Source organism: Ambystoma mexicanum, chromosome 3p, assembly GCF_040938575.1.
Source record: "Ambystoma mexicanum isolate Mex_15411 chromosome 3p, UKY_AmexF1_1, whole genome shotgun sequence".
NCBI lineage: Eukaryota > Metazoa > Chordata > Amphibia > Caudata > Ambystomatidae > Ambystoma > Ambystoma mexicanum.
In genome coordinates this window covers 264,413,498-264,428,555 of record NC_090925.1, presented here as the reverse complement: position 1 = coordinate 264,428,555, position 15,058 = coordinate 264,413,498, and the positions used below count along the sequence as shown (strand labels likewise).

The 15,058-nt window shown below is 48.6% G+C and overlaps 1 protein-coding gene across 7 annotated transcripts in view; it reads right to left on the bottom strand.

Moving 5' to 3' along the window:
• Positions 1-15,058, bottom strand: part of DIDO1 (death inducer-obliterator 1) — a 624,211-nt gene that overhangs the window by 269,400 nt on the left and 339,753 nt on the right. The gene's annotated exons all lie outside the window — the stretch shown is intronic.

The window sequence follows — 15,058 nt, the reverse complement described above, 5'->3', positions numbered from 1 at the left end:
ATGTATCTTTTATTTAGTCTTGTGTGATATTACATAATAGTCATCATTTTTAATAGTGTTATATGGCAATAATTAAGTATTTCTTGAACTGTTGGTCTAAGCGTGTTGCTTGACATTTCACTGTGCACTCATTGAAGACCCCTTACAGCATCATCTCCGAGACTTAGCATGAGGCATGATCATTAAGGCTATTTTAGGCACAGAAGAACAAGTTACTTACCCCTGGTAATATTCTTTCGACTGGATGTTCCTCAAACGTATTCCTCATTTTGGACATGTAATGTCCAGGTTTGGGAATATTTATTAGTTCACTACACATGAACCACAGCAAAGCTTTTAAGTCTAATGATAACTAATAGCGCACTATAGTGTTGCTAAAATGGAGAACTAGTCTCATTTTTGAATAATAACCATAGCTCTGCAAATTACAGAACCGTGAGGCACGACCTTAAGGTGGCTAATGTTTAGCTAGAAAAAAGGTGGTAGGATTTAAAGCCAATACCCAAAGTGAATTTCGGACCGAGCTAGAGTGAGTGCTCCCTTTGCCGTTATTCTACAGTTGACTAGCCATTAAATGAATGACCTAAAATTATGTAGTTCCAGTATTAAATCGGGCAGAATTGAAAATAAATGTACATTTTGGAGGAAGCTATTCTTGAAGCAGATGTGCATCATAAAATATTTGAAAGTTGCGAGTTGTGTGTGTGACCGGTCAAAAAGATAGCGACTCAATTGTTTTTTCAGACTTCACTGTGCAAGCAATTGTCCAACATTTAAGCATAAAGTAATGCCAAGTTATCACAGAGGTTTGACAAAAATGGTCTTGGACGGGTTGCACTGTTTATAGGTCTCATAGTATGGGTATTTCTATCCCAAGTTGGTGCTCAAAACCTGGACGGATGAGCTCTAGTTCTGCGATGATTTTTTATACAGGCTTCTGGTGGGAAAAGTTATGTAATCTCCTATTTTTGACACCAATTTATGAACTCTTTCAACTCATTTTGATTACCTTGTTGCAAGTGTCTACCAGGTGAACGGTCCTGGGCTGCACCATCAATTTTCCATTTGGATTTCTGCCGTCATGTGAGTATATTCTATGACCATCTCAGTGGCTGCTTTATTTGCAGAGCGCTCTTAAGGAGCAAGGGTGGTGTTGAGTAAGTGGCCATCACAGTTCAACACGGAAGAGCTTACAATCCAAACAGTTCTATAAATTGCAATGCTTGAAATTGTTTAATAGTTTCCTTACGAGCGCTCCAGGAGTAAAAGCAAGTTGAAGCCACGGTGGGAGGCGAGTCAATTGGCAAGACTTTTTTAAGTTATTGTTTTTGGTTTATTATAACCTTTATACAAATCTTTTGTATAAATCATAAGCCATACATAATTGCAACTCATTTAAATACAACAATTTAGTTATATTTCATATATTCAATTTACTCTATTATAACACAATGGATCCCTAAAAAGCCAAGTCAAACAATCAACCATAACTACAAGTTTTAATAAAATATATTAAAGCAAATATTTTAGTTTAAGGCCATCTAGCAGTCAATGCCAAAAGTCCCATTTATGATACTAAAATCAGACACAAATGACCCAAAGCAATCCAATTTTTTCATATTCCAATATCGGATGCTTCAAATCCTCAGGTTCGGTTATATCAATTCACAACCGGCATTCCCTGTCTCAGCCAAATACCTGAAACGGTCTCGAGTCAGTGCTCCACTCCTATTGCCTTACCTGTGTTGAAATGCAATTATATTAATATATTCAACAAAAAAGGAGGCGAGGGGGGTTAGTGGAGATGCCCTTCCACAGTTTATTGCTATCTAAACGATAGGAAGCTGACTGCAGGCCCAAGAATGCAATATAAACTTGGGTTTGTGAGCCCTAGTGCCTGTTGATACAAAGGCGTTCAAAGAGCAACCCACCCCTTTCCTGAAGCCTGTCTGAAAGACGGACGTATGCTTCGCTGTAAGCATCCCACATTAGAGGTCAAGGACCAAGGCAGTGAACACTACTACTAGAATCCAATAAAGATATGGGTCTATAGTGCTCAGGTTGTTTGTTGGCCATCACCCAATTCATAAATGGATCCGTTACAGCAGTTTCTTTCAGCTATATCTTAATGCCAGAATCCCTCTCCACACTGGCAACTTATCAATGTCAAACTCTAAAGTGTTCCCTAATTACGGACACATCTGGCCTCCATATAAGATGACCAACCTACTCCAGGAATTGCAAGACACTGAGAAAAATATGAGACCCTAAAATGTCAGTCTTTTTTAAGTAATACTTCTAACATTTTAGTATTGCCCTGGTTGAGAAGGGTGGTTGTTTTGTAGCATTTAAACCCATTTTAAACAGTCACTTCTGTTTGACTTTCTCCCATCTACCTTGGCCACCCAAGCATCAAAAGTTCTCCATACTTCTCTTCTAAGCAGTTCATCTTCAGCCAGACATGATCAAATGTGTGCCTTTTGGAATGAAAAGTGGGAAAATTAGCCATTATACAGGAGTAATTATCGAGAGACCCTGCTCCAATGATGGATTAAACGCATCCTCCAACTACTTCTCCACTCTTCTGGAGAGGATTTCCCCAATTCCCATGGAATCATTTCAACCTGTTCCCACACGTATCACTTTCCGGATGAGTAAGTGAATAGTGTCATGTAATTGGGGTGACTATTCGGCCCACCTCCAAGATAAGCATGGCATGTTCACTCCTCGAAGATTCTCTTATCAGCAATGATACTACAAAACACTTGCTACTAAACACTAATAATACAAAGTACAACTCTTAAAACTGCACCTCCTTGTATACTTGACAGGGAGAACAGCTTTCAGATTTGTATTTACTTGGTAAAGATTCCAGCTTTCCATACACTACCCTCAGACTTGGGCGCTTTTTATTCCCCGACTCTTCTCCATCAAACCTTGTTGTCAGGACACCAAAAATTTAAATCTCCACTGATTTTATTTATTGGGTTTGTTATAATGTGCATATACACCATTGCGCCTATACACAATGTGTTTCAAGGCGCAACAAGACATGGGTGTGGGCGGGGGGGTGGAACAATTCAACTACGCCATGTGACAATCATCGTGCAAGTGCAGTAATAGAAGAGCGGCGGGTGGAAATGTGTGCTAGTGTTAAGTCAGTACCTGGGGAGGCCAGGTGGACAGAGTCCAAGAAGGAAAGTGCCGGTGCAGAAGGTCTGCATGACAAGTATGAGGAAACGGGCTGGATAGGGTAAGTTGATGCTGGCCCAGCCAGGCTAGTGCAGTGAGAGGGAGCCCAGAAGGGCAAGTGCAGGTGGGGGTGGGGGAGCTCAGAGGAAACCAAGTGCAGGGGTAGACTGGTAAGGGACGGCCTGGAGCCTTCTGCGAATCTGAAGGGACCAGGCAGCCAGTCAAGAGGCAGGGAAAGAGGAAGAGAAAAGGAAAGTCCTGAGAAGCTTCCGGAACTGATCCGGCTCAAGTCAGAGGGGCAGGGAAGCCATTCAAGAGGGAGGCACCAGCAGAGGAGAGAGATCCACACCCCCCCCCACACTCTGCTTGGAGAAGCATTTGATCTGCAGAGAATGCACCAAAAATTAACCAATCTGAAGTTCGAGTACCAAACCAACAGGTGGTCAATGAGAGCACACACAATCCTCCTTGACCCAACTCTAACCTGGTTCCAAAAAATGTTCATCAATAATACATTCTCATCACCCCATTCCAATACTCCCACCTACTTTCAGTCCCAGCATTCAACAGAGCCAAAGTGGGCGGCAAAAGTTTTGAAGTACTAGCCCCATAAGCCTGGAATGCACTCCCACTCAGCCTAAGAAACGAAGACTCCCTCACAGAATTCAGAAAGGTGCTAAACACAAAACTATTCAACTAGACGACTCCTCAACACAGCAGTCCCTGACACTGTTCCTCTGTAACCTTGGAACACCCGTCAAACAAGGAACAAGTTACTTACCTGTAACTACTGTTCTCCAGCATGGGTCTGGATTCACATGCTCATGAATAAAAGAATATATAGCAGTATGCACATGCACAACCACGGGAGGGGGCAACAGGCTCAACATTAAGCATCTCTTACCTCCTCACCAGGCTCACCTTAAGCGAACAGGTTGCGCAGCACTGCATGGCTGACCCTGGACCCCTCCGTAGAGTCCCGATCGACGCAGTATAATCTTGTGAAGGTGTGCGTCGACCTCCACGTAGCAGCCCTGCAGATGTCCAGCAGGGGCACACCAGACAGGAACGCCGTGGTAGCAGCGATCACTCTGGTCGAATGGGCTCTCGGACGGCCGGGCAGCGGTCGGTTTAACAGCCGGTGACAATGCATGATGCAGCCGGAGAGCCATCTGGAAATGGAAGTCTTCAAGAAAGCCTTCCCTTGATTCACAGACCCAAAGTTCACAAACAGTTGTGACGTCTTCCGAAAACTCTTTGTGCGGTCCACGTAGAACTTCAGCGCTCTAGCTACATCCAGCGAGTGCAAAGTCCTCTCGGCCGGCGTTGAAGGCGACGGGAAGAAAACTGGTAACACCAAGGGTTCGTTGAGGTGGAAGTCCGACGGCACCTTGGGCATGGAGGGGTGCGTTCTCAGCACCACCATCGTGTCATGAAAAGTCAAGTATGGAGGCTTGCAAGATAGGGCCTGAATCACTCCCACTCGTCGTGCAGAAGTGATGGCCACGAGGAACGCTGCCTTCCATGACAGGAACTTCAAAGGCCCCGAATGCATAGGCTCGAATGGGGCTCCCATGAGCCTGGTCAGTACCACATTAAGGTCCCACGCCGGGGCAGGAGCCTTCACCGGTGGGAATGATCGGAATAGTCCCTTCATAAATTCCTTCACCAGGCGATGAGACCACAAGGACCCCCGTCCCGTAGTCCTGGTATATCGGGAGATGGCAGCCAGATGTATTTTGATGGAGGCATGAGCCAGTCCAGCCTTGGCCAGCGATAGCAGGTACGGCAGCACTTGACTGGTGGGGACGTTGACAAGTCCAGAAGGTCCGGGAGCCAGACCTGCCTCGGCCACGGCGGTGCGATGAGTATCATCCTGCACCAGGACTTCTTGAGCTGGTTGATGAGGCGGAGCAGCAACGGCAAAGGAGGGAACGCGTATAGAAACAGACCGTCCCAAGGGAACGAGAAAGCATCGCCCATGCTCCTCGACTGTGGGAACCTGCTGGCGAACCTCTGGCACTTGGAGTTCGTCGCAAACAGGTCAATCTGGGGTTTGCCCCATCGTTGGAAGAGTCGATCCACTTGATCCTGGCGCAGTTCCCACTCGTAACACGAGCGCAGCTCCCTGCTGAGTGATTCGGCGATGGTGTTTTTTTATTCCTGCCAGGTGGAAGGGAACCAGAAACATCCCCGGGGCGACGGCCCAGTGCCACAGATCCTGGGCCTCCTTGGATAGGGCTGGGGATCTAGTACCCCCATGCTTCCGTATGTAGAACATCATGGTGGTGTTGTCGGTGAAGATCCTCACCATTTTGTCCTCGAGGGGCAGGAGGAACGACTTGAGCGCCCAGAACACTGCTCGGAGCTCCAAGATGTTGATGTGAAGAGACCTCTCTTCCGGGAGCCAAAGGCCTCTTGCGTGGAGATCTCCGGTGTGGGCCCCCCCCAACCCTCCAGAGAGGCGTCCGCAGTCACCGTCTCCTGAAACGCCAGGGTTTGAAAGTCTGTGCCCGTCGTGAGGGGAGCCCTGGTGCCCCACCATAGGATCGCCCGCCGGAACTCCTCGGCGAGGGGGATCCTGTCCTCGAAGCAGCCACTCGCCTGAAGCCAGCGGGCGTCAAGGAACTCCTGTAGCGGACACATCCGAAGTCTGCAAAGGGGCACAAGGTAGATGCATGAGGACATCATCCCGAGCAGGGACTTGATGGACCTCACCCTGGCCACGTCCGTGGCTAACAGGCGCAGCACCTTGCCCAGGATGGTCTTGGTCCTCTCCTCTGAAAGGGAGGCCAATTGCTCCACTGTATCGAGCTTCGCCCCCAAAAACAGTGCTACTTGCGACGGAACCAGGTGGGATTTGGGGTAGTTGATGGTGAACCCCAGCTCCGTGAGCAACCGGACGGTCCTCGCCGTATGATCGACAGCGAGTTCCCTTGACCTTGCCCGGATTAGCCAGTCGTCCAGGTAGGCGTAGACGTGGATCCCCTGCAGGCGCAGCCGTGCCGCCACTGGTGCCAAGCACTTGGTGAAAACCCTGGGTGCCGACTTTAATCCGAACGGTAGGGCTCTGAATTGGTAGTGGCATCCCTGAACCACAAACCTGAGGAACTTCCTGTGCCTTTTTAGAATGGGGATGTGGAAGTAAGCATCCTCCAGGTCCAACGACGATAGGAAGTCGCCTTCCTCCAGCTGTCCCAGAACGTGCTGGAGGGTGACCATCCTGAATTTCAGCGCTGTGATGCATTTGTTTAACCGACGCAGGTCCAGGATGGGGCGTCAACCGCCTGTCTTCTTTCTGACGAGGAAGTACCTTGAGTACACTACGGAGCCTCCTGGGGACGAGCTCGATGTCACCTTTCCTGAGCATCGCCTTTACTTCCAACAGCAGTTGAGGGACGTGATTCTCCTTCCTGGCCACGGGAGGAATGCGAGGGCACTTCTTTAGGAATTCCAACGAGTGCCCGTTGGACAGGGTGTCCAACACCTAACGATCGGTGGAGATGGACTCCCCCACACTGACGAACTTAGTCAGCCGGCCTCCCACCGGGGTGCTTCGGTGGGGGCCCGACAACCCGGCCGGGTCAGTCTTGCTTGGAAGCGGCCTTGCTGCCTTGGACTCCTTGGCGAGGACGGCGGGACCCCCTTGCTTGCCGTGACCTCTGTAGGCCTCCTGGGAAGAGAAGTGGGCCGCCTGGCGGTAAGTGGAGGAGCCACTGCTGGATCCTTTGGAGGCACCCTGTCTGCTTCCGGGGCTCCGAAAGGGCCGTCGCTGCTGCAGGACACTAAGGGCCCGGGTCGTCTCTGAGTCTGTCTTGATGGCCTGTAGAGACTCATCCACCGCCTTACCAAAGAAGTTGTTGCCGTTGAACGCCATGTCCAACACTCTGGTCTGGGCGTCCTGGCAAAAGTCTGTCGCCTTGAGCCATCCTCGTCGGAGGCTAATTGTTGCCCAGTTGGCGAAATCCGATATCGGCAATGTCAGTCGCCACCATTATGGCGTGATCCGACGCCACCTCGCCCTCCTGCAGAATTTCTAGGGCCTCTGCCCTTTTATCATCAGGCAGGAAATCTAGCAGGGGAGCTATCTTGAACCAGAGCTCCCTGTCGTAGCGGGCCACAATTGCTAAAGCTTTGGCCGCCTCAATCGGCGTTGCCGCCGACATGACTCGTCGTCCCATAGAGTCCAACTTCTTGCCCTCGCTGTCCGGCGGGGAAGTGGAAGTTGACACCGCCGCGCCTGGGCGGGGGAGGGGGCGGGGGGGGCATTGACGGGATGTCCGCTGTGTCATCGCTGCCGTCATCGTCCGTCCCCGTATCCTCTCCCGGCCAGGGGGACGAGGGGTCCACCGGTCTCGCAGGCACGAAGGGCGGAAAGGGGTGGACTTTCCTCTGCTTGTTCGGCGGGCTTCCCGACGGGCCTGGTTCTGGCTCCTCCGTCGGGGTGCGTGGCAATCTCGTCCTTATCTCGGTACATAATGATTGGATTGCCAGCAAAATGGCCGCTGAGCTATCCTGGGGCTCGGGCAATGGCTGTGACGGACGGGATGGCCGCTCCACTGGGCTCTGTTCGTCGTCGCCATCTTCGATTACATCAGTAGGGACCGTCCCCTGGGATCGAAACTCCTCGAACCTCTCGTTGAGGCCTATGGATCTTTCGTTAGGGCCCTTCTCGGTCTCCACCAGTTCCTCCTCAGAGGCTGATTCCGAGTCTATAATGGCCACTGCCCCCACCCCTCTTTCAGCCGGGGGCTTCACGGGGACTTAGCGACGGGCTGGAAAGAGTATTCCCTCCGCGGCGGCAGGGATACTCTTGACCCAGAGGCCGTTTCCATTGGCGTAGTCTCAGCCAGCACCGCCAGGGCAGCAGCGGCCACTTCGGTAGAGGCCTTAGCCGGGTGGATCAAAGCCCTCTCCACCTTAGGTGCGTCCTGGGCCTTCGCCTTGGGGGGTGGGGGGGTATTCAGCGCCTCGCTCCCCCTTCGAGATCAACCGGGTCCGCTCCAGCGGCCTACCCGGGTTCTTGGACTTCCTCTTCCCCGAACCAGAGCGCTGGCTCGTGGTCTAACGTGCCGGGGAAGTAGCGCCCTGCTTGGCAACCGAAGAGCCCGACCTTTCAGCACTCCCGGAGCCCGCAGACTTGCAGTACTTGGCCTTCTGTTGGGCCCCCGTCGCCGGGACGCCCTAAAAGGACTTAGAAGCCCGCTCAGACTTCTTCGCCTTCTCACTTGCTGTGCCCTTCTCCAGCCAGGTGGCGAGGCGGGAACGACGATCTTGTTTGGTCCGTTCCGAAAGGTTCTTGCAGAACGCAGTGTCCTTCTCCACGTGCGTCTTGTCCCCATGGAGGTAGTAGAAACATCGCGAATGCTCGTCTTCCTTGAAAACGGTATATAATCTGCATCCAGGGCAGTTCCTGAACAGCTTGGATATGGGTGTCGAGCTCCCCTTGTCCTGGGCCATGTCGGTTGAGGTAGGCGGCAGATCTTTCAGAATCCTCCAAGAAGTGTAAACTCGACAAAAACTTCACCCTTGAGGGGCGTAGAAGAATTCCGAAACGGGTCCCCGTTATCAGAAGTAGAAACGGTGGAGCTTGAGGCTCGATCAAACCGAAAAGAGAAAATCTCCTGAAAAGCACGAAAACGCAGCAAAAACTCGAGCTAAAGCACGAGGACTCCCAACACTTGAGCGTGCGGTAAAAATCTGAGGATGGCTGCCAGGGGCGGGGCTTAGGGAGAGGGCAGTCATTGGCTGGGGGCAGTATGACCCAGAGATCAGTGATTGGTTACTATTAAGAAAGACAGATCAGAAACGAAACTGATACTGATTTTTTTCTTTACCGAGGATTCCCAGCCCGACGATGGGGAATATTCATGAGCATGTGAATCCATGCCAGACCCCATGCTGGAGAATGTCATCTAACACTGCATGCACTTGTATCAATGCCTAAGAAACTACCTGTACTAATCTGTATTCACTTCCTCTGAAATATCGGCCATAACCTGTATAACCTGTAAGGAGGAAACACTCTGTAACAATGCCATGATGCCTCTGGGCGCTTTATAAATCCAAATAAAATAAGCTGATCCCCAAAATGAACTCACTGCGATCCATATTTTGAAACCCCTACATTTCCAACTCCCATCATCAGTACATTAGAGGCAAGTAAAACCTTTTCAGCTTCACTTCTGCTCAACTTTATTTTTGGGAGTACTCGCCCCCCCCCCCCGCAGACTACAATTGCAGAGACTCCCATTCACGTTTTCCTGCATGTTCATGTTAAACCACCACCTTACGTGGAATGTTACAGGGAACTTGCAGCCCTTTTCCTCCCCTCCACCCCCCCTTTTCTATCAATCTACTTGTATGCCTATGTGAGTGTGCCTAGACGGGCTGGTGGCAGTGTTTTACAACTTTTTCTGGTGCACTAGAGTATGCCATTTTGTTATGGCGATCAAAGCATTTTAGCCCCAAATACTCAAAATTGCTTAACCTCATGCTATAAATACGGCCCCTTTGCATCTTCCTGAACTCTCAGTCCTGAAGCACCCAATAAGAGAAGGCACTTCCAAGAGAAAAAGTTGAAATTGGGACGGTCGTGTCCCAATGCACACTTCAGCTTGTGGGATGTCTTTCTGGGCAGATGTTGAGTAAGGTACTTTGCAGGATTGGCCAAATTCTTATCTATAGTGAGGGTGCCTGCCACTGGTGGGCTGGATTAACACCTTCAGCCTGGATTTTGGACGAGATCACCCACTGGAGCCAAGAAATCAAAGAGGCGAATACTACAGTGCTCAAAATCTGCCCTTGCAAAGAGTAAATGGCAAGTGATAATGGACGGTTTTCAAGTAAGTAGGTGTGTGCTTTTTGTATCTAGAGAATTGAGGGGGCAGGCAAAGTTCCTCATCATAATGGCTACTGTACTTCGATTTCACAGACCCCATCGGCAGTTCCCAATCACGCGAACGGGACCAGAGCATTCAAAACACACGTGTGGTCATATCCTTCTAGGTGCCCTCCCCAGCCTCACCCCACCCAACTAGTCCCTTCGATCAGCTAGCCCAGAGTGTGAGGAAGCCATCACTGACAGCTAACCAATCGAACTCAGTCCTGCCTCACCTAAGAGAAGAGCCCTCTAACCCGGCTTTATCACTAAGCATCCGGACTACCTGGGCTAATCGCACCCCAGGGATCAACTGATTTTGATCATATTTGAGTGTAAACAGTGTTGTGATGCATGAGGGTGTTGTGCGCTTACATTTTTTTTTAAATAAAGGTGGTAGGGTGCATGGAAGAAGGGGGACTGAGTACAACAGTGAAGCATGGGTCTGGCAATACTCTGCCCCCATAGACCGACCACCACCGTATCCACGTTCTCAACTAAAGACTGGATCCTACCTGTGCTGGCTGAGCTCTACAACACTGCACTTAGTACAGCAGTAACAGCCATCGCCCTGCTAGAGGTCAAGAAAGCCAAAAACATGAAACATGCCAATTCCTGGTTCTCCACCGAACTCTAAGAACTACGCACCCTTAAGTGGGTAGCCTTGAGCAAATGGCAAAGGACACCACAGGAGGCCACTCTAACCGCCTACAAAACTCTGGTGACAACATAAGAAAGCTATCATCATAGCTAAGTCCTCATCCTATAATAAAAGAATCTCCAACACCACCTCTAAAGAGCTGGTTTTCCATCTATAAAGATTTGGCCACCCCGGTTACCAACACATAAGATGTCTTGAAGGACGATTGTACGAATGTACAAATCACCATGATCAATAAACTCCTAAGGAAAAAGATCAGAGATCACTGTCAGGTTTCCTTCTCTTATTCAAGTTTCCTTTTCATTATTTATCCTTTTCAGATTAGCTTTGTGTGGGTGGGAAGTTTTCCATTATAGTTGGTTAGGCCTTAACTTGATGATTCAGAATCCTGGTTCTGACCCAAGGCAAGATGGAGCCTCACAGTGACAGCTCTGATTGGCTAGAAGACAATGCTGAACAACAATGAACATTCTAAACTGTCACTCTGTGCCTTTCATCATCAAAACCCCATCTGAGAGGACGTGTTCAGTGGCTGCTCCTGCTTTAGTATTAGGCCTGGTGGATTTTATCCTTCAGATCTCAGCAGTTGAGCGGCTACTTTCTTGGGGGTTCAGGAGAAGTCTTCAGCTGGCAGGAATTCGTTTTGGAAGATAGGAAAAGCAGGAAATCTTTGTGAATTCGCTAAGGAGATAAGTGACTTTATTTCTACTGTAAATCTGTTCATCTTAAATACAGTCTCCTTGAAAATTCGTTAAAAGTAGTGTTTCAACTAAAACAATTGAACTATCGGTGTGCGCTTGTGTTTCCAGTGCGGTGTTCCTTAGCGCGAGATTTTGACTGTAATGTGCGTATTCAAGTGAGCGCGTGCTTTCTAGCGTTTGAATTCCGAGCGCGAGCAGAGGTTGGTCTCGTGCCTTTTTAAAAGCGCGTGTGTTTTATTGCGCGAGAGATCCTTTTCGCCAAAAGCTATACGCAGCGTGAAAACTACAAAGCGCGTGTGAAATACAAAGCGCGTGTGAAATATAAAGCGCGTGTGAAATACAATGCGCGTGTGATTTTTAGCGCGAGTATACAAAGCGCGTGTGAAGTATAAAGCGTGTGTGAAATACAATGCGCGTGTGATTTTTATCGCGTGTGTACAATGCGCGTGTGAAATACAATTCGCGTGTGAAATATAAAGCGCGTGTGATTTTTATCGCGTGTGTACAAAGCGCGTGTGAAATACAAAGCGCGTGTGATTTTAAGCGCGAGAATCTGTTCGTCGCGTGCCTTGTGAGTGCGCGTGTGTTTTTTCCATCGCGAGTAATTTTGCGCGTGACAATCACTTCGTTGCTTTTGAACTCAATAGCGCGGGTCTTCTTATGTCGCGTGTCTCGCAGGAGAATATTATTGCGCGTGTGGACCATTGCGCGTGTGAATTGTTGCGCGTGTGGATTTTTTGCGCGTGTGGATTACTTGGATCGCGCGTCTTCATCCGTTTGCGCGTGTTCTTCAACCAGGAAGATTTCTATGTGAAGTTCAACGATTAATGGAAATAACCTGCGTGTGCAGTTAGCACGTTTTTTCCTCTTTCTTCAAGGATTCAAAGACTCAAGATAATTATAAATAGTTTGAAAAGTTTTGATATTACAAGAAAGAACATTTTAAAGACAATCTAATTGAACTACCAGTGCAAGTTGGAAATAAGACAAACTAAGAACTAAAACTTCCAGTTTTGCCTAATGTAAGAAGTTGCTGGGAATTTCTAGTATCGCAAGTAAGAGAGATTTTCAGCTTCTTATCCGCTTCTCTAAGAAATTTCAAGAGAAGAACCAGGTAGGATTCTCAATTATTAGTTAAGGATTAATTACTTCCCATTCATAAGGTTAAGTAAGTGAATTAAGAAAGTGTATATGTTATTCTTTATCCTCTGCAGGTTCAGCACTGATTAGCCTTGACGCAGTCTGCCTGGTGTTGTTTTGTTGTCCCATTCCCCCTTTCCCTTTGGGGTGTAGTTTACAGAGCTGTATTGAAAACTAGTTCTGGGAAATACATCTCAGGGGGATTGTCGGGGGTTCAGCAGCTTCCGCGGATACAGGACCTCTCAGCCTGACAATCACCTCCCCAAAAGACAATCTCCTGTGTGGCATACACAACCCAGACAGGACAGAAAACGCTTCAACTTCAGGGAAGTAACCGAGACAGAGGTACTAAACCTCATTAGGAAAACCATACATCCAACTATAAAGGTGATGCATGCCCAGCCAGTCTAGTCAAAGATTGTGCGCAATCATTAGCATCGTTCCGGACTTCCTTCATTAATCCTTCTTTCAAAACCAACACAGTGCTCGACTGTATTAAAAGGAGCGTGGGTTCGCCCACAAAAAAAAAAAAAAACCCTAGCCTAGACCCTGAATCACCCAATAACTACATGCCTATCACTACAGTCCCCTCCCTATTGAACATTTTTGGCAAAGTGGCCCACACTCAAATTCAGCAGTTCTTGGAACCTAACATACTAGGCAAGATGCAATCTGGGTTCCGCCCAGGCCATGATACAGAATCTGGCGTACTTGATCAAGATCCTACTTCGCAGCATAATGGATAAAGGCAAACATGCACCATTAGACTCCTACTAGACTTGTCGGCGGCATTTGATCTTGTGGACCACGATAGGCTGTGTAAACATCCCTTCAACTCTGCTCAATTCTCCCCTGAAGCCACAGCATGGATCTCATTCCTTAAGGGGAGACATACAAGGGTATTCTCTGATCAAGCATGCGCAACACCCATAACCTTACATTGTGGTGTCCCGCAAGGATCCTGCACCGCACCCACGATATAATAAATGTTCACCCTACCTCTCTTCAATGACCTAGACGATCACGGCATAGCATACACGAACTATGCCTACGACACCCAAGTCCTACGCCCCCATCTCTGGCAACTACAACCGGGATGCAGCTGCCTTAGACATCTACGCAGCCATTCAGAGATGGACAGCAGCTATGTCTCAACGGAGATAAAACAGAGATCCTCATTGTAGGATCCAAAGACCCACTCAAACTCAACCCGGAATACAAGGCGTTCTACATTGACAAGACATCACTGTCATCAGCAGTCAAAACTCTAGGGGTTTTTATTGACTCTTTGCTGTCTATGACGCGCCAAGTCAGTGCCATCGCATCCCCGGCAGCACTCGCCAAAAAAAAAAATCAAACTCAGTCACGCCTTACCAGTCAACCACCAACTGCCTAGCAATAGCAAGGGCCACAGTTTGGGCGAAACTGGACTATTGCAACATCATTTCCCCTGGGCACGTCCTCAAAAAACCGCCATAGGCTACAAGTTACCCAAAACAATGCCCTCAGAACTGCCCTCTGCATCCCCAAAAGGGACCATCAATCACAGGCCAGGAGAGATGTACACTGGCTACCAATTAAAGAGCGTATTCTATTCAAAACCATGGCCATCACACACAAGTGCCTCTCCCACACTGCCCCCCCTACCTTGCAGAGATCTTCCCTATCACTTCAACTAGACCCATTCGCTCACACCATGCTAACATGATGTATGTTCCCACCTCCAAAAGAACTAAAGCTGGTGGCTCCAGCTTTCAACATCTGGCACCCTAACACTGGAATGCCTTGCCCACAGCACTTAGAAATTAATCATACACGGTCTTCCGCAAAGCCCTTAAAACTTCAGGAATGTCTATTACTGTCTTCACGGTCATTGTTTCTGTACCGCTTTTTGTAACCAAGTAAGCCCACTGCAACAGCGCCACGATGACTAAGGGCTGTTTGTGCGCTTTACAAATGGAAAATAAACTATTCTGCACACCGCAAAATTATTTTTCTTCCTGCAAAACTCAAGTTAGAAATGAAGACAAAAAAAGCTAAGGAAACGTCTGTTGGGACATGCCTCCCTTTCCCTGCCCCATATAGCAACGTATTATTGAAGCCACCTTAAACTCATAACTGCTTTCAACTGCTCTCCTCTCACCACTGCCAACATATCTGTACAGACCACGTGGGCAAACAAAAACATACGTTTCTCCTTTCAAGCAATGCATGCATCGTCAATTGCACCAATCCATTGCAACGGCAAGACCCACAAGGTAGCACTGCCGCCACTTGTGGTGCATACCACCCTATTGTTCCACGTATCTCAATAGAAAGAGTAGCTGCCCCCCCCCACCCCAAGTTTATAGGCCCTTCCCATAGGCGAAGGCCAGTGAGGCGTACCTTTGATTTGAACACAAAATAGTAACTGCTTCCAGATTGTTTTCATGAGGGCAATACTAGCAACATAACATAGCACCAAATTATTCATCCTGAGAAAGG